We start from the raw sequence: 20,144 nt of genomic DNA on the forward strand, positions 1-20,144 counted from the left end.
CGTGCCTAATGGTGGTATTTTTAAGAAGTGAGTAGATTTTGTGAACTTTATACATTTGAAAATTGGAGAGCTATGACTTAAGAAAGGTTGATTATAAAAGTAAGAAAAAATAAATCCCTCACATTGAATTTAGCGTCATTAGACAGGAGTGTGTCTTTGCTACACTCCTGATACTAAAAGATGAAAAAAAGGGGAAATGTCTGCTTTTTCCTTTTTATTTAAGTCTCCTTTCTCCAAAATGGAGACAATAAATTTACCTCATAAAATTGTTAAATAAACGCACCCAACAGTCCTTTGTGCATAGCTGGACTTCCATAGGTGTTTAAAAATAATAATAATGTGTATCCTGATTGTGGTGGTGGTTATACATGTCTAAACGTAATAAAATGCCACAGAACTAGACACTGCACACTTACCTCCAAAAAAGTGAGACAAAGGAGTGAAATCTAAATAAGATTATTAGTTAATGTCAGTATATTGTCTCAGTGTCAGTTTCCTGGTTTTGTCAATGGACTATAGGTACTAAAGATGTTCCCACTGGGACAAGCTGGGTAGAGGGTACACAGACATCTATATTATTTTTGTAGCTTCTTATGAGTGTTAAACTTTTTCAAATAACAAATGTTAAAAAGAAAAAAATAATTAGGTATTGAAATAGATTGGAAAGATTGCCTGTTTGTGACAGTTTGTTGCTCAGAAGCATAGTGGTTTATTTTTATTTTAATGGCGACTCCTCTCATGAGTAAGCCCAATTATCAGGTTTTATTTATAAACAACAAAACAAAATCTAATCAATATATGTTGAGGCTAATGCAATAGGTTATAATACAGACCATGAACATAAATTGATATTAACTATGCAGTCACAAAGCCCAGTGGAAGGAAGAAGTCTAAAATGAAACAGGATTATCATTTATCTTTAGTTTGGGCATATTTTATCTTTGTATAGTCCAGGATTCATCTAAATTTGCCAGAGTTTGAAATCTTTGCCGAACACATCCTTAAATTCCCTGAGAAGTATAAAGTAGAGGTGGCTTGCCTACTTTTCTGTTGAGAATTTCTACTTCAGCAGACTTTGGGGAGGGCAAGCCTCCTCTGTCTTGCTGATATGCGTAAGATGTGATCTATTTATATTACAAACCATATGCAGAGCCTGGCAAGCCTCTCTGTAAATGACATCATCGGCTCTGCCCTAAAATAGAAGGCTGGGAATGGGGCGCCAAAGACATTAGGGGACCTTTCACAATCGTTATGCCTCTTGGTGCTGATGGAACCAAAAGGATGAACAAAATCTATGAGTTCTGGTAAGAAGAATAAATAATAAATACCCATCAAAGAGAACAAGATGCCCTCTTTGGTCTTCTTTGCAGGTTGTCAAAATCAAGATCTTGAGGCTCGAGTACTTTTTAGTGGGTTTTCCTTTTTGTGTGCGTTGCACAAATGCTACTGCTGCTGCTGCTAAGTCGCTTCAGTCGTGTCCAACTCTGTGCGACCCCATAGACGGCAGCCCACCAGGCTCACCCGTCCCTGGGATTCTCCAGGCAAGAATATTGGAGTGGGTTGGCATTTCCTTCTCCAATGCATGAAAGGGAAAGGCGAAAGGGAAGTCGCTCAGTCGTGCCCGACTCTTAGCGACCCCATGGACTGCAGCCTACCAGGCTCCTCCATCCATGGGATTTTCTAGGCAAGAGCACTGGAGTGGGGTGCCATTGCCTTCTCTGTGCACAAATGCAAGTACAGATAATTTCAGATTTATTATACTGATGGGCCTCCTTCAAAGTGTGATGAGTTTTATATAGAGCTTCATTCAAAGCAACCAGTATTTTTAGAACATTTATCCAGTGGTAAGTAATTAGATTTATCTGTAAGAAAATAGAGAAGAGCAGTTGCTGACTTCAAAAGGCTCCTAGACAAGTAGGAAAAGATGAGAAAACAAAGAAGTATATCACAAAATGACAAGCACAGTGAGAAAGGCACATATAGAAGAAAGATATAAGGGAGACATTATTAACTATTCAGGACAGCATGGCTTAAACTGGGTCTGAAAAAAAGATGTATTCTTGGGCTGTGTTGAGTTTACTACAAGAATTTAAAATTTCTGTGTTTTCATTTATTTTTAAAAAATATTTATTTCTTTGGCTTCACTGAATCTTAGTTGTGACAACTTCGATCTTTATTATGGCTTATGGGATCTTTTAGGCTGCTGCGTTTTCATTTAGGTGGAAATTATATTATATATATATATATATATATATATATATACACTTACATATTTTTCCAGTTATCTGGCTAAATCTAACTTAACATTTTTTTTATTATAATAAGAACATTTAACATGCGGTCTATTCTTCTAACACTTTTTTAAGTGCACAACATATTATTGTTAACTCTGGTCCTATGTTGTACAGCAAAGCTCTAGAAGTTATTCATCTTTTGTATTTGAAATCTTATATCCATTGAGTAGCTTCTCCTTGTTTCCACCTCCTCTCAGTGCCTGGCAATCACCAGTCAACTCTCTGCCTTTATGGGTTTGACTACTCTCACTTTCTCATATAAATGGAATCATAGAATATTTGTCTTTTTGTGACTGGCTTATTTCTCTTAGCATAATGTCCTCCACGTTCATTCATGTGGTCCCATTTCCATGATTTCCTTATGTTTTAAGGCTGACTAATATTCCATTTAAAAATATTCTATATTTTTAAAAAATCAGTCCTGAATATTCATTGGAAGGACTGATGCTGAAACTGAAACTCCAATAGTTTGGTCACCTGATGAAAGAACTGACTCATTGGAAAAGAACCTAATGCTGGAAAAGATTGAAGGCGGGAGGGGACGGGGACGACAGAGGATGAGATGGCTGGATGGCATCACCAACTCGGTGGACATGAGTTTGAGTAAACTCTGGGAGTTGGTCATGGACAGTGAGGCCTGGCATAATGCAGTCCATGGGGTCGCAAAGAGTCAAACACGACTGAGTGACTGAACTGAACTGAACTGAATATTCCATTGTATAAATAGGCCACATTTTCTTTATCCGTTCATTGTCTCTGGATATATAGGTTGTTTCCACATGGAAGTTATTGTGAATCGGATGAACCTGTATCTTACATGGTTTCAGTGCATTTACATCTATGTACTGTTGCAGTGAGTTTTTTGCTTTAGTTTGAAAGTAGGTAAGAAAACTGAGCACAGGGTAGTTGGGAACATGGAACTGAAAGAACCTGGACTAGAGCATTAGTGGTATATTCTGAGCTCCAATGGATGTTTTGCATATATGCCATCTTTTTCCTAACTAGCAAAACTTCCTTAATAGGAAGTGTGGTAGTATATACATAGTCAAGGAAAAATTTGTGTGCTCCTAATTTCAACCACAACTAGATAAGATATCCTTTGTGCCTGAATAATGCCCAGTGCTTTCAGTGAACACAAAAGCTGAACCTGTGACAGATCCTTTCCCCCTTCTCCATATTCTTGTCATGAGCAAGGCAGCAGTAATTTAAATATTTTAGTGAAAAAGCCAAAGGAGCTACAGATACACTGGCAGTGTATCAATCAGAAATTACATTCAACTGCTAGTAATAAAAACCCATAAAAGGATGGCTTAAATGACAGTTTTTATTAAGTCTGGAGTCCAAGATTGTTATGGTGGTTATATGATTTAACCAGGGACAGATACTCTTTTGATTTTGTGCTTTGTCTTCCTGATCCCTCTCTTCTCGAAATGGCAGTCAGAGCTCCTGCCATCATAGTTTCATTTCAGGCATAAAGAAGGAGAACAGCAAAGAGAAATGAAGGCATATGCCAGCTGTGTGAACCCTTTAAAATTGCCTTCTTGTAAGTTCCCTTCAGTTACTTTTACTTATCTCACTGATAAGGAGCTTTCTGAAATACTCCTAATTGTAAAGTGAAAGTGAAAGTTGCTCAGTTGTGTCCAACTCTTTGCAACCCCATGGACTATACAGTCCATGCAATTCTCCAGGTCAGAATACTGGAGTGGGTACCTGTTCCCTTCTCCAGGGGATCTTCCCAACCCAGGGATCGAACCCAGGTCTTCCACATTGCAGGTGGATTCTTTACCAGCTGAGCCACAGGAGATTTCATTTTTAGCTTGTTATATCATCCTTTCAAATAATCTCAAGGTTCATGTAACTCAGAAAAGATAAAATAATATTTGATAGACAGCTAGTAGCCTCTACAACATGGAGATCTTATTATCACTGAGCTCTTGATCCAGCTTCAGTAACTACCCACTTCCAGATGTCTTGAAATAAAGTCCTAAGTGTTTAAGGTGCTGTTATTTAGATGTTTGTTATTTGCAGCTAAACACATTCCTAACTGAAGCCAATATAAGCACTGCTTATTGAAGTTTAATTTTTATAATGGACTCTTTGACCAGGAATCGCAAATTCAAATATATTCAGAACTAGGTTGGTGATGTGAGTGGGTGATAACTGTTGAGGAGGGGGCTTGGTGAACTGGAGAATGAGTATCCCATCTGAAGTGGGCCCCTGCTAGTATGGAGAACAGTATGGAGGTTCCTCAGAAAACTGAAATAAAGCTACCATATGACACAGCAGTCCCACTCCTCTCATGTATCTGGACGAAAACATGACTCAAAAAGATACATGCACCCCTGTATACATAGCAGCACTATTCACCATAGCCAAGACATGGAATCAACCTACGTGCCCATCAACAGAGGAATGGATAAAGAAGATGTGGTACATATATACAAGGGAATACTACTCAGCCATAAAAAGAACAAAATAATGCCATTTGCAACAACATGGATGCAGCTAGAGACTCTCATACTAAGTGAAATAAATCAGAAAGAGAAAGACAAATACTATGCAATATCACTTATGTGTGGAATCTAAAATATGACACAAATAAACCTATCTACAAAAAGTGCTTATAGAAATAGAGATCAGACTCATGCTTGCCAAGGTGGGGGGTAAAATGGGAGTTTCGGGTTAGCAGATGCAAACTATTACACTTAGAATGGATAAATAACAAGGTCCTACTCCACAGCACAGGGAACTATATCCAGTTTCCTGGGATAAACCATAATGGAAAATAATATTGAAAAAAAATGTATATATGTGTAAAACTGAGTCACTTTGCTGTATAGCAGAGATTGGCACAACATTGTAAATCAACTATAGTTCAATTTTGAAAAATAAAATGGAATAGAATAATAAGGTGGGCTGCTGCTGCTGCTATTGAACTGAGAGGCTAGTTTTCATACAGGACTGCCAGCCTACTGTTACCAGATTTAAAAAATAGAATTAAGAGAACTGGAAGGCTAGATCTTTATGCATATCATGGGGTCAGAATTTTTCATACCACAATATAGATAGGAAGAAACGAAATCTCATTTCATATTTTAGTCTGTAATTATGGCCTCCCCCAACCTCCCTTTTGCTGATTAGAAGGAAAACCCAAGAAAATAACACCACCTAAAAGTCAATCCTGTGTAAGGGCTAGTCCCCTCTGAAAATTTGGAAAATGTTGCTGTCTTCTTTTGTAAATCATTAAGGTATAATTCAAATGCCATAATATTTACCCTTTGAAAGTTTATGATTCAGTAGTTTTTAGTATATTCACAAAGTTGTGCAACAACTGCACTGTCTAGCTCCAGAACATTTTATCACCTCAAAAAGAAAAATACCCTTTAGGAGTCACTCCCCTTTCCCCAGCCCCTGGTAACTACTAACCTACTTTCTGTCCCTGCAGATTTGCCTACTCTCAGTTCAGTTCAGTCGCTCAGTCGTGTCCAACTCTTTGCGACCCCATGAATCGCAGCACGCCAGGCCTCCCTGTCCATCACCAACTCCCACAGTTCACTCAAACTCATGTCCATCGAGTCAGTGATGCCATCCAGCCATCTCATCTTCTGTCGTCCCCTTCTCCTCCTGCCCCCAATCCCTCCCAGCATCAGAGTCTTTTCCAATGAGTCATCTCTTCGCACGAGGTGGCCAAAGTACTGGAGTTTCAGCTTTAGCATCATTCCTTCCAAAGAACACCCAGGGCTGATCTCCTTTAGAATGGACTGGTTGGATCTCCTTGCAGTCCAAGGGACTCTCAAGAGTCTTCTCCAACACCACAGTTCAAAAGCATCAATTCTTTGGTGCTCAGCTTTCTTCACAGTCCAACTCTCACACCCATACATGACCACTGGAAAAACCATAGCCTTGACTAGACGAAACTTTGTTGGCAAAGTAATGTCTCTGCTTTTCAATATGCTATCTAGGTTGGTCATAACTTTCCTTCTAAGGAGTAAATGTCTTTTAATTTCATGGCTGCAGTCACCATCTTCAGTGAATTTGGAGTCCAAAAAAATAAAGTCTGACACTGTTTCCACTGTCTCCCCATCTATTTCCCATGAAGTGACGGGACCAGATGCCATGATCTTCATTTTCTGAATGCTGAGCTTTAAGCCAACTTTTTCACTCTCCTCTTACACTTTCATCAAGAGGCTTTTTAGTTCCTCTTCACTTTCTGCCATAAGGGTGGTGTCATCTGCATATCTGAGGTTATTGATATTTTTCCTGGCAATCTTGATTCCAGCTTGTGCTTCTTCCAGCCCAGTGTTTCTCATGATGTACTCTGCATATATGTTGCCTACCCTAGACATTTCATATAAATGGAATCATATAATGGCTCTTTGTTTGGTTTCTTTCACTTGGTATAATGTTTTTAGGGTTTATCCATGTGTTACATGTATGAATACTTCATTCCTTTTTATGTCTGAAAAATATTCCACTGTATCGATAGACCACATTTTGTTTATGTCCGTTGATGGACATTTGGGTTATTTCCACTTTAGGGCTATTACAGATAATGCTGCTGTGAACATCTGTGCACAGTTCTTTGTATGAACATATTTTTTTCACTTTTCTTAGATATTTACCTAGTGATGAGCGCCGAAGAATTGATGCTTTTGAACTGCGGTGTTGGATAAGACTCTTGAGAGTCCCTTGGACTGCAAGGAGATCCAACCAGTCCATTCTGAAGGAGATCAGCCCTGGGATTTCTTTGGAAGGAATGATGCTAAAGCTGAAACTCCAGTACTTTGGCCACCTCATGCAAAGAGTTGACTCATTGGAAAAGACTCTGATGCTGGGAGGGCTTGGGGGCAGGAGGAGAAGGGGACAACAGAGGATGAGATGGCTGGATGGCATCACTGACTCAATGGACGTGAGTCTGAGTGAACTGTGGGAGTTGGTGATGGACAGGGAGGCCTGGCGTGCTGCGATTCATGGGGTCGCAAAGAGTCGGACATGACTGAGTGACTGGACTGAACTGAACTGAACTGATATTACTGGGTTATATGGGAACTTTGGTTTTGACTTTTTGAGCAACTGTCAAACTGTTCCCCAAAGTGGCTACACCAGTTTACATTGTCGTTAGCAGTGTATGAGGGTTACAGTTTCCCCACCTTACCAACTCTTGTTATTATCTGTCTTTTTTGATTCTAGCCATTCTAGTGGGTTGCTGTTGTTCATTCGCTCAGTCATGTCCAGCTCTTTGCTACCCCATGGACTGCAGCACACCAGGTTCCCTGTCCTTCACCATCTCCTGGAGTTTGCTCAAACTTATGTCCATTCAGTTGGTGATGCCATCCAACAGTCTTGTCATTTGCTTTCCCCTTCTCCTCCTGCCTTCAATCCAGAATCAGGTTCTTTTCCAATGAATTGGCTCTTTGCATCAGGTGGCCAAAGTATTGGGGCTTCAGGTTCAGCTACAGTCCTCCCACTGAATATTCAGGGTTAATTTCCTTTAGGATTGACTGATTTGATCTCCTTGCTATCCAAGGGACTCTCAAGAGTCTTCTCCAACACCACACTTTGAAGGATGAATTCTGTGGCATTCAGTCTTCTTTATGGTTCAACTCTCACATCCATACATGACTGCTGGAAAAATCATAGCTTTGACTAGACGGACCTTTGTCAGTAAAGTAATGTCTCTGCTTTTAAATACTCTGTCTAGGTTTGTCATAGCTTTTCTTCCAAGGTGCAGTTGTCTTTTAATTTCATGGCTGCAGTCAGTGTCTGTAGCGATTTTGGAGCCCAAGAAAATAAAGTCTGTCACTGTTCCCATTGGTTCCCCGTCTCTTTGCCGTGAAGTGTTGGGACCAGATGCCATGATCTTAGTTTTTTGAATGTTGAGTTTTAAGTCAGGTTTTTCACTCTCCTCTTTAACCTTCATCAAAAGGCTCTTTAGTTCTTCTTCACTTTCTGCCATAAGGGTGGTGGTATCTGCATATTTGAGGTTATTGATATTTCTCCCGGCAATATTGATTCTAGCTTGTGCTTCATCCAGCCTTGCATTTCACATGATGTACTCTGCATATAAGTTAGTGGTATGAAGTGGTATCTCTTGGTGGTTTTGATTTTTATTTCTTTAATGACTAATAATATTGAACTTCTTTTTGGGTGCTCATTGGCCATTTGTGTATCTACTGTGAAGAAATGTCTATTTAAATCCTTTACATATTTAAAAAATTATATTATTTGTCTTTTTATTATTGAGCAGTATGCTTTTAACACAGTTTGAAATGTATGTTGTTTTCATATTTTGTAGGTCACAAATGGTTGAATCTGGCAAGTAAAATGGTTCAAACTAGTATAAAAATACCCATATTTTGGCCAAATGTCTACCTATCATATTTCGGTTAAAGTTTAATTATATAAATACATATTTTAAACATGTATTCTAAACCTTGTGTTATATCAAATATATTGTTTTACAAAGTAGCCTTTTTTTTTTTTGGCTATGCTGTGTGGCTTGAGAAACCTAAGTTCCTGGGCCAGGAATCAAACCCAGGCCGTGGCAGTGAAAGTGACAAATCCTAACCATTGCACCACCAGGGAATTCCATCCCGAATGCGTGGAATTCCACCTAGATTCCTTTTTCATTCTCACATTTGATGATGCATTTTTCTCAGATTCCCATACATGCACGTGGACGTACGCTTCTCTAGATAGAGCTGCTTGAAAACAGTGCCATGCGCACTTCCAATTGTTCACAGCCCTTTTTGAATCTGAGCGTGATGCCGCCAATAGAAATTTTATTATAATTCACGTATTAATGTGTATTAGCTTTGACGTGGGGTATCTCTTCACAGCTGCTCCAGCAAAGCTCAGCCGCTGCACCTTACCTTGGACGAGGGGTATCTCCTCACAGCCGCCCCTCCTGACCTTGAAAGTGGAGTAGCTCCTCTCAGCCCTCCTGTGCTCGCACAGCCACCGCTCCTTGGACATGGGGTTGCTCCTCTCGGCTGACACCCCTGGCATCGGGCATGGGGTAGCTCCTCCTGGCCGCCACCCCTGACCTCGGGCATGGGGTAGCTCCTCCCTGCCGCTCCTGCGCCATCACAGCCTGGCACTCCTGGCCGCCGCCCCTGACCTCGGACGTGGGGTAGCTCCTCTCGGCTGCCGCCTCTGACCTTGGGCAACGGGTAGCCCCTCTGGGCCACACTTCTGCATGGTCTGTGGCAGCTGGGTGCTTCTGCGCAGTCCGTCGCAGCTGGTACGCTTCATGTCCAAGGTAAGAGAAACCCAAGTAAGACGGTAGGTGTTGCGAGAGGGCATCAGAGGGCAGACACACCGAAACCATAATCACAGAAAAGTAGTCAGTCTAATCACATGGCCCACAGCCTTGTCTAGCTCAGTGAAACTAAGCCATGCCCTGTGGGCCCACCCAAGATGGGCGGGTCATGGTGGAGAGGTCTGACAGAATGTGGTCCACTGGAGAAGGGAATGGCAAACCACTTCAGTATTCTTGCCTTGAGAACCCCATGAACAGCATGAAAAGGCAAAATGATAGGATACTGAAAGAGGAACTCCCCAGATTGGTAGGTGCCCAAATGTTACTGGAGATCAGTGGAGAAATAACTCCAGAAAGAATAAAGGGATGGAGCCAAAGCAAAAACAGTACCCACTTGTGGATGTGACTGGTGATGGAAGCAAGGTCCGATGCTGTAAACAGCAATATTGCATAGGAACCGGGAATGTTAGGTTCATGAATCAAGGCAAATTGGAAGTGGTCAAACAGGAGATGGCAAGAGTGAACGTCGACATTCTAGGAATCAGAGAACTAAAATGGACTGCAATGGGTGAATTTAACTCAGATGACCATTATATCTACTACTGCGGGCAGGAATCCTTCAGAAGAAACGGAGCAGCCATCATGGTCAACAAAAGAGTCCGAAATGCAGTACTTGGATACAATCTCAAAAACAACAGAATGATCTCTGTTTGTTTCCAAGGCAAACCATTCAATATCACAGTAATCCAAGTCTATGCCCCAACCAGTAACGCTGAAGAAGCTGAAGTTGAACGGTTCTATGAAGACCTACAAGACCTTTTAGAACTAACACCCAAAAAAGATGTCCTTTTCATTATAGGGGACTGGAATGCAAAAGTAGGAAGTCAAGAGACACCTGGAGTAACAGGCAAATTTGGCCTTGGAGTACAAAACAAAGCAGGGAAAAGGCTAATAGAGTTTTGCCAAGAAAACGCACTGGTCATAGCAAACACTTTCTTCCAACAACACAAGAGAAGACTCTACACATGGACATCACCAGATAGTCAACACTGAAATCAGATTGATTATATTCTTTGCAGCCAAAGATGGAGAAGCTCTTTACAGTCAGTAAAAACAAGACCAGGAGCTGACTATGGCTCAGACCATGAACTCCTTATTGCCAAATTCAGACTTAAATTGAAGAAAGTAGGGAAAACCACTAGACAATTCAGGTATGACCTAAATCAAATCCCTCATGATTATACAGTGGAAGTGAGAAATAGATTTAAGGGATTAGATCTTATAGACAGAGTGCCTGATGAACTATGGATGGAGGTTCATGACATTGTACAGGAGACAGGGATCAAGACCATCCCCATGGAAAAGAAATGCAAAAAAGCAAAATGGCTGTCTGGGGAGGCCTTACAAATAGCTGTGAAAAGAAGAGAAGTGAAAAGCAAAGGAAAAAAGGAAAGATATAAGCATCTGAATGCAGAGTTCCAAAAAATAGCACGGAGAGATAAGAAAGCCTTCCTCAGCGATCAGTGCAAAGAAATAGAGGAAAACAACAGAATGGGAAAGACTAGAGATCTCTTCAAGAAAATTAGAGATACCAAGGGAACATTTCATGCAAAGATGGGCTCGATAAAGGGCAGATATGGTATGGACCTAACAGAAGCAGAAGATATTAAGAAGAGGTGGCAAGAATACACAGAAGAACTGTACAAAAAAGATCTTCACGACCCACATAATCACGATGGTGTGATCACTCACCTAGAGCCAGACATCCTGGAATGTGAAGTCAAATGGGTCTTAGAAAGCATCACTATGAACAAAGCTAGTGGAGGTGATGGAATTCCAGTTGAGCTCTTTCAAATCCTGAAAGATGATGCTGTGAAAGTGTTGCACTCAATATGCCAGCAAATTGGGAAAACTCAGCAGTGGCCACAGGACTGGAAAAGGTCAGTTTTCATTCCAGTCCCAAAGAAAAGCAATGCCAAAGAATGCTCAAACTACCACACAATTGCACTCATCTCACACGCTAGTAAAGTAATGCTGAAAATTCTCCAAGCCAGGCTTCAGCAATACGTGAACGGTGAACTTCCTTCTAGATGTTCAAGCTGTTTTTAGAAAAGGCAGAGGAACCAGAGATCAAATTGCCAACATCTGCTGGATCATGGAAAAAGCAAGAGAGTTCCAGAAAAACATCTATTTCTGCTTTATTGACTATGCCAAAGCCTTTGGCTGTGTGGATCACAAGAAACTGTGGAAAATCCTGAAAGAGATGGGAATACCAGACCACCTGACCTGCCTCTTGAGAAATTTGTATGCAGGTCAGGAAGCAACAGTTAGAACTGGACATGGAACAACAGACTGGTTCCAAATAGCAAAAGAAGTATGTCAAGGCTACATTGTCACCCTGCTTATTTAACTTATATGCAGAGTACATCATGAGAAACGCTGGGCTGGAAGAAGCACAAGCTGGAATCAAGATTGCCAGCAGAAATATCAATAACCTCAGATATGCAGATGACACCACCCTTATGGCAGAAAGTGAAGAGGAACTAAAGAGCCTCTTGATGAAAGTGAAAGAGGAGAGTGAAAAAGTTGGCTTAAAGCTCAACGTTCAGAAAACTAAGATCATGGTATCGGGTCCCATCACTTCATGGCAAATAGATGGGGAAACAGTGGAAACAGTGTCAGACTTTATTTTTTTGGACTCCAAAATCACTGAAGATGGTGACTGCAGCCATGAAATTAAAAGATGCTTACTCCTTGGAAGGAAAGTTATGACCAACCTAGATAGCATATTGAAAAGTAGAGACATTAGTTTGCCAACAAAGGTCTGTCTAGTCAAGGCTATGGTTTTTCCAGTAGTCATGTATGGATGTGAGAGTTGGACTGTGAAGAAAGCTAAGCGCTGAAGAATTGATAATTTTGAACTGTGGTGTTGGAGAAGACTCTTGAGAGTCCCTTGCACTACAAGGAGATCCAACCAGTCCATTCTGAAGGAGATCAGCCCTGGGATTTCTTTGGAAGGAATGATGCTAAAGCTGAAACTCCAATACTTTGGCTACCTCATGTGAAGAGTTGACTCATTGGAAAAGACTCTGATGCTGGGAGGGATTGGGGGCAGGAGAAGGGGACGACAGAGGATGAAATGGCTGGATGGCATCACTGACTCAATGGACATGAGTTTGAGTGAACTCCAGGAGTTGGTGAAGGACAGGGAGCCCCTGGCGTGCTGCAATTCATGGGGTCGCAAAGAGTCGGACAGGACTGAGTGACTGAAGTGAACTGAACTGAACTAATGTATATTAAGCTCTACAACATAAGCACTTAATTTATTGTAATAATCTGATTTTTTAAAGCTTGTAATAGTGGCACCTAGAGCTGCAGTCTAAAGTTGTTTCTCCACAGATGATGACTCAATCTGTGTTAAATTGATTTACCTTCCTTATATCATGTCAAGTGACCTCTGTAAGCTTTCAGACTGAGTTTGTCTGAGGTCATTTCAGGTTAATGTATCTTCCCCACATAGAACTTTGGCATTCAAAATGAAGTAATTGAGAGACTGCCTGTCATATGAAAGGCTTAATAATGACTTCATTTTTGATAGGTTAATTTTGAGACAAAATCTTGCCTTAGATATGACTATTGCAGAATTTGGGGAAGAAGGACTTCTGGGAATTTGGGTGAGGGAAGTTGGTTAAATCTTCATCTGCAGTAGCAAGATGAATTTTGATAAAGCAAGATATTGTGACATAAAGCATACTGTATAAAGATGTTGAGGAAACTACTAAATGGTCAAATACCAGTAATCATTTCATTTAGCAGCTGCCCTAAAAGTCGTCTGTGCTCTGCCTATTCATCTCTTCCTCCCCATAACCTCTGATAGCCACTGATCATTTTAATATTGCCATAGTTCTGTTTTTTTCCAGTGTAATCTAGGTGGAATCATACAGTTTGTAGCCTTTTCTGATTGGCTTTTTTCACTTAGTTATATGAATTTCCTCCATGTTTTTTTCATGGCTTAATAGCTCATTTATGTTTGGCACTGACTAATATTCCATTGTGTGAATATCCCACCGTTTATTTATCCATTCACCTACTGGAGGACACCTTTTAAAAAAAAATATTTATTTTTAATTGAAGAATAATTGCTTTATGGTATTGTGTTGGTTTCTGCCAAACATGAGCATGAATCAGCCATAGGTATACATACGTCCCTTCCTTCTTGAAACTCCCTCCCACCTCCCTCCCAATCCCACCCCTGTAAGTTGTTACAGAGCCCCAGTTTGAGTTCCCTGAGTCATACAGAAAATTCCCATTGGCTGTCTGTTTTACATGTGATAATGTATGTTTGTTCATAGTGATGCTTCCTAAGGCCCACTTGACTTTGCAGTCCAGGATGTCTGTCTCTAGGTGAGTGATCATACCATCGTGATTATCTTGGTTGTGAAGATCTTTTTTGTACAGTTCTGTGTATTCTTGCCACCTTTTCTTAATATCTTCTGCTTCTGTAGGCCCATACCATTTCTGTCCTTTATTGTGCCCATCTTTGCATGAAAAGATCACTTGGTATCTCTAGTTTTCTTGAATAGATCTCTACTCTTTCCCTTTTTTATTCTTTTCCTCTATTTCTTTGCATTGATCATTGAGGGAGGATATCTTATCTCCTTGCTATTCTGTGGAACTCTGCATTCAAATGAGTATATCTTTCCTTTTCTCCTTTGCCTTTTGCTTCTCTTCTTTTCTCAGCTATTTGTAAGGCCTCCTCAGACAACCATTTTGCCTTTTTGCATTTCTTTTTCTTGAGGATGATCTTGATCCCTGCCTCCTGTACAATATCATGAACCTCTGTCCATAGTTCTTCAGGCAGTCCGTCTATCAGATCTAATCCTTGGAATCTATTTCCCACTTCCACTGTATAATCATAAGATATTTGATTTAAGTCATACCTGAATGGTCTAGTGGTTTTCCCTACTTTCTTCAATTTTAGTCTGAATTTGGCAATAAGGAGTTCACGATCTGAGCCACATTCAGCTCCTGGTATTCTTTTTGCTGACTCTATAGAGCTTCTCCATCTTTGGAGAACAGATGATTACATTTGCAGAGAATATAATCAGTCTGATTTCGGTATTGACCATCTGGTGATGTCCATGTTTAGAGTCTTCTTTTGTCTTGTTGGAAGAGGGTGTTTGCTATGACCAGTGTGTTCTCTTCGCAAAACTCTATTAGCCAAGATGGTGATGGAATTCCAGTTGAGCTATTTCAAATCCTAAAAGATGATGGTGTTAAAGTGCTGCACTCAATATGCCAGCAAATTTGGAAAACTCAGCAGTGGCCAAAGGACTGGAAAAAGTCACTCTTCATTTCAGTCCTAAAGAAGGGCAATGCCAAAGAATTTTCAAACTACCGCACAATTGCACTGATCTCACATGCTAGCAAAATAATGCTGAAAATTCTCCAAGCGAGGCTTCAATAGTACGTGAACCGAGAACTTTGAGATATTCAAGCTGGCTTTAGAAAAGGCAAAGGAACAGAGATCAAATTGCCAACATCTGTTGGATCATTGAAAAAGCAAGAGAGTTCCAGAAAAACATCTATTTCTGCTTTATTGACTATGCCAAAGCCTTAGACTGTGTGGATCACAATAAATGGTGGAAAATTCTGAAAGAGATGGGAATACCAGACCACCTGACCTGCCCCTTGAGAAATCTGTATGCAGGTCAGGAAGCAACAGTTAGAACTGGATATGGAACGACAGACTGGTTCCAAATAGGGAAAGGAGTACATCAAGGCTGCATATTGTCACCCTGCTTATTTAACTTATATGCAGAGTACATCATGAGAAATGCTGGGCTGGATAAAGCACAAGCTAGAATCAAGATTGTGGGGAGGAAATATCAATAACCTGAGATATGCAGATGACACCACCCTTATGGCAGAAAGAGAAGAACTAAAGACCGTCTTGATGAAAGTGAAAAAGGAGAGTGAAAAAATTGGCATAAAACTCAACATTTAGAAAACTAAGATCATGGTATCTGGTCCCATCACTTCATGGCAAATAGATGGGGAAACAGTGACAGACTTTATCTTTTTGGACTCCAAAATCACTGTAGATGGTGACTGCGGCCATGAAATTAAAAGATGCTTGCTCCTTGGAAGAAAAGTTATGACCTACCTAGACAGCATATTAAAAAGCCGAGACATTACTTTGCCAACAAAGGTCTGTCTAGTCAAGGTTATGGTTTTTCCAGTAGTCATGTATGGATGTGAGAGTTGGACCATAAAGGAAGCTGTGGGCAGAAGAATTGATGCTTTTGAACTGTGGTGTTGGAGGAGACCTTTGAGAGTCCCTTGGACTGCAAGGAGATCCAACCAGTCCATCCTAAAGGAAATCAGTCCTGAATATTCATTGGAAGGACTGATGCTGAAGCTGAAACTCCAAGCCTTTGGCCACCTGATGCTAAGAACTGACTCATTTGAACAGACCCTGATTCTGGGAAGGATTGAAGGCAGGAGGAGAAGGGTTCAATGACAGAGGATGAGATGGTTGGATGGTATCTCTCATTAAATGGACATGAGTTTGAGTAAACTCCGAGAGTTGTGATGGACAGGGAGGCCTGGCGCGCTGCAGTCCATGGGGTCACAAAGAGTCAGACACGACTGCGTGACTGAACTGAACTGAATGTACATTTCCATGTCACTCTCTGCATGCATCCCTCCCTCCCCTCCCCCCCCACACCGTGTCCATACATTTGTTGTCTGTGTCTGTGTCACCACTGCTGTCCTGTATGGAGGACATCTTGATGGATTCCAAGTTTTGGTAATAATAAGTAAAGCTGCTGTAAACATCTATGTGCAGGTTTTTGTGTAGACATAAGTTTGGTATTTGGGTAAATACGAAGGAGTAGCATTTGCTGGTTCATATAGTGAGAGTATGTTTGGTTTAGTAAGAAACTGCCAAGCTGTCTTCCAAAGTGCCTGTGCCATTTTGTATTCCCACCAGCAGTGAATGAGAGAGTTCTGGTTGCCCTGCATCCTTGCTCGCATGTGGTGTTTAGTGCTTTGGATTTTGGCCATTCGTTGGCTTCTGTTTGAGTGCTCAGACAATGGTAAGTCACTATGTCAGAAATTCAGAACATGTATAATAGCCAGGCAAGGAAGGCCTTACAGGTGGTAGGCTGGAATAAAGAATGTTCGTGGTGCCTCCGCTGGGCAGTGCACCCACCTACCTCACTGACTATCTGTCTCCTCCCCTGTCTTTCTGGCCTCTCTCATAGTTAAGTTGGGGCCTGTGACTGAGCACTGGCCAATGGGAGTAAGAGGAGAGGTGAAGCCTAACTCTGCTGCTGCTGCTGCTAAGTCCCTTCAGTCGTGTCCGACTCTGTGCATCCCCGTAGACGGCAGCCCACCAGGCTCCCCCGTCCCTGGGATTCTCCAGGCAAGAACACTGGAGTGGGGTGCCACTGCCTTCTCCAGGTGTGAGCAATTTAAGAGTCTGTGTACTACTGCCTCTTTCTGTTCCTTATGTTCATAGAACTTGGAGCCTCTGTAACCCATATGAAGCAGCTACAAGGCACCAGAGGTCCGTGGGCTTGGACCCCAGAATACCTGTGTGGAACTGAACTCCATACCCACCTGCACTGGGGCATGTATTTTGAGTAAGGATAAACTCTTGTCACGTTAAGCCAGTGAGATTCCAGGTTACTTTGTTACCCCCACGTATTCTAGCCTAACCTAACTAGTACACCTCTGTTTGCTGATCTTTAAGGTTGCTCCATCCAGTCAGAATTCCTGTCCATGTCTGTGCTAAACTGTGCTTTCCAACCTCTTTAGCTTTCTTTGGCCCCTGGCCCATCTCAATAAGACTTTGGAGATCTATACCATGTCAGTAAAGCTTCCCAGGCTCCCACTTCACTCTTTGTCTTTAAACTCTGTGGGAATCTCTGTGTTCACTCTTCCAGCCAGTCCTTCCACAGGTTCTCCACTGATCTCTGAGTCTCACCAACACGAGGGCTCCAGGCATGAGCTCCTTCAGTGACAGTGCCCCTCACTTAATTACTGAATGAGGCAGTCCATTCTACTTTTAGAAGGCTCTAACCGACATTAGGTTTTTCCTTAAGTGAGTTTGCTGTGCCTGATGCAAATTATCTTGTATTTGTTCAACTACCATTATCTGAAGTTGTGAAAATATCTCCTCCTCCTATGTGGTAGTTTTCTAGGCAGCTGAGGATGGCAAGCTATCATGTTCCTCCTAATTTCTTCTCTTATCTAGAGTGTCTCATTTCATCCAGGTGAATATATACATCTTTTACAAAAGTGAAACTTTCCTGTTATGAGAAACAGGAATAATAAAAGGATATATATGTAGTTAAGTACATAAATGTAGCTAATATTATACTTTTAACACAAGAGAGATCAGCTTATTTAAAAAAAAAAAACCATAACACACGTGTAGGCTGTACGATTATACCTATAACCCATCTGCTTTTAATACATCTTTCAGTTTTTTTGGTAAGATTTCACTTGGTGTTGAAACTTGGCAAAGCCTTAGTCTGACAGCATTTTTTAAACGATGGAATGTGAGAAAAGGATCTGTCATATTTTTCAATTACAAAGGCACTAAAGCAAGGAAGAGTTTCTTTCTCTTTTCCTTTTCATGAACTCAGCAAGTCAAAAAAGGGAAGGTTGAAAGAATAAGAACCCTAGAAAGTTTCAGCTTAAAAAACAAAACTTGCTCTAGGTATTTAAATGAGTGAAGTAAGCAAGGACCTCTCAGAAGTCAAGGAGGCCACTGTAATTTAAAATACACTCAGAAGAGCCTATTTAGCCATGATATTTTCCCAGTGTTTCTTGTCTTTTAAAACTGGAAGGACTGTGTATTTCTTTCAAAGTTCAGAGGGGCCCCCGGAGCCTGTTCTTGCCATCTTGTTCCATTTAGCTCAAATGCCTTTTCCTATTTCCATCTCATCACTGTTGGGCTTTCCCTCCCCTTCCCTTCTCTTTTCTCCTTATCAGAACAGCCAGATTACTCCAAGGCAGCAGGCCCAATGCAACAGTTATGTATATAAACAGAGTGGATGAAGAGGTGGGGCATTGGGAGGGCAGCACGGAGCCAGGATGCTTATGGGTCTGGTGGCTGGAGGAAAGGTCAGCTTGGGTCAGCCAGGTGATGACTTTCTCTTCTGTCTACCTTCTTCCTTTTCCTATCTTCTTTCCTTGCCTTCCTTTTACTTCATTTTCTCTCCTCCTTTCAACAATTGTCTCCTTTCTCTGCTTTCCTCAGTTCTGATTACTCTCCTTTCCTGTAACTTCTGCCCTCTCTGCCCAATTTATCCCTTGCCAGGTGTGCAGGGAAGAGTTAACATGGCTGGCTCGAGGTGGCTGTCTTTAAACGGCTCGCTTTACAAGTTTGGCCCTTGGTAGATACCTGGGAACTTTGCCTTTGAAGCGTTCTCCAGGCATTAGGTTGTTTGGCCCATCTGGGCTCCTAGACACCTGTTTCCTTCTGGGAATCTGGAAGTTCAGTAGTGGTGGAAGGTCATCATGCCTAAGTGACCAGAGTGAAAGTGAAAGTCTCTCAGTCATGTCCAACTCTTTGCGACCTCATGGACTATACAGTCCATGGAATTCTCCAGGCCAGAATCCTGGAGTGGGTGGCCTTTCCCTTCTCCAGGGGATCTTCCCAACCCAGGGACTGAACCTAGGTCTCCCTCATTGCAGGCAGGTTCTTTACCAGCTGAGCCACAAGGGAAGTGACCAAGGCCTGATATAAACTCTGGACTCAGAGTCTCAAGCAGGCCTTACTGGGCAGAAAACTGCCCATCTGTTGCTGCATCTAGTTTTTAGAAGAAACACATTCCTACCTGGTGCCAGGAGAGAATGGAGGAAATCTGGACATGGATTCCTTCAGACTCCTCCTGCTGTGTTTTTTCCCCTTTGGTGATTACTCTAATACCCTGTAATCATGGGTCCAATGGCTTCTGAATTTTGTGAGCTCTTCTCGCACATCAAAGAATGTATGGGCAGTCTTGGACCCCTGAAACACGTGCCAAGGCTAATGGTTTTCCTGGCCCATCTTTCCTCCTTCAAAGTGGCATTCAAAAGTCAGATCATGACTTCCCTAGTGGTCCAGTGGGTGATACTCTGAACTGCCAGTGCAGGGGCACAGGTTTGAAATCTGGGGAACTAAGATCCCACATGCTGCACAGTGTGGCCAAAAGACACAACACCAACAAAATATATATATACACATTTTATGAATATATATGTATAAACTGGGAAGAAACATTTGTAACACATATAATTTTTAATAATTAAAAACAACGAAAGTCTGATAAAAAAAAAAGTCTGGGTTTTTTTACCTTGTGAAAACTATTACTATTTCTCATTGGGAAGAGACCTATTTTCAAAGAGGTGAGGGTGAATGCAGACTGTTACACACCAGGCACTGTGCCAAGTGCTTTATATTTGTTGTCATTGTTCAGTTGCTAAGTCATGTCTGACTCTTTGTGACCCCATGGACTGTAGCCCGCCAGGCTCCTCTGTCCATGGGATTCTCCAGGCAAGAATTCTTGAATAGGTTGCTGTTTCCTTCTCCA

The sequence above is a fragment of the Bos grunniens genome, chromosome X (assembly GCF_055505025.1).
Source record: "Bos grunniens cultivar Pamir isolate PY7600 chromosome X, Bosgru_T2T1.0, whole genome shotgun sequence".
NCBI lineage: Eukaryota > Metazoa > Chordata > Mammalia > Artiodactyla > Bovidae > Bos > Bos grunniens.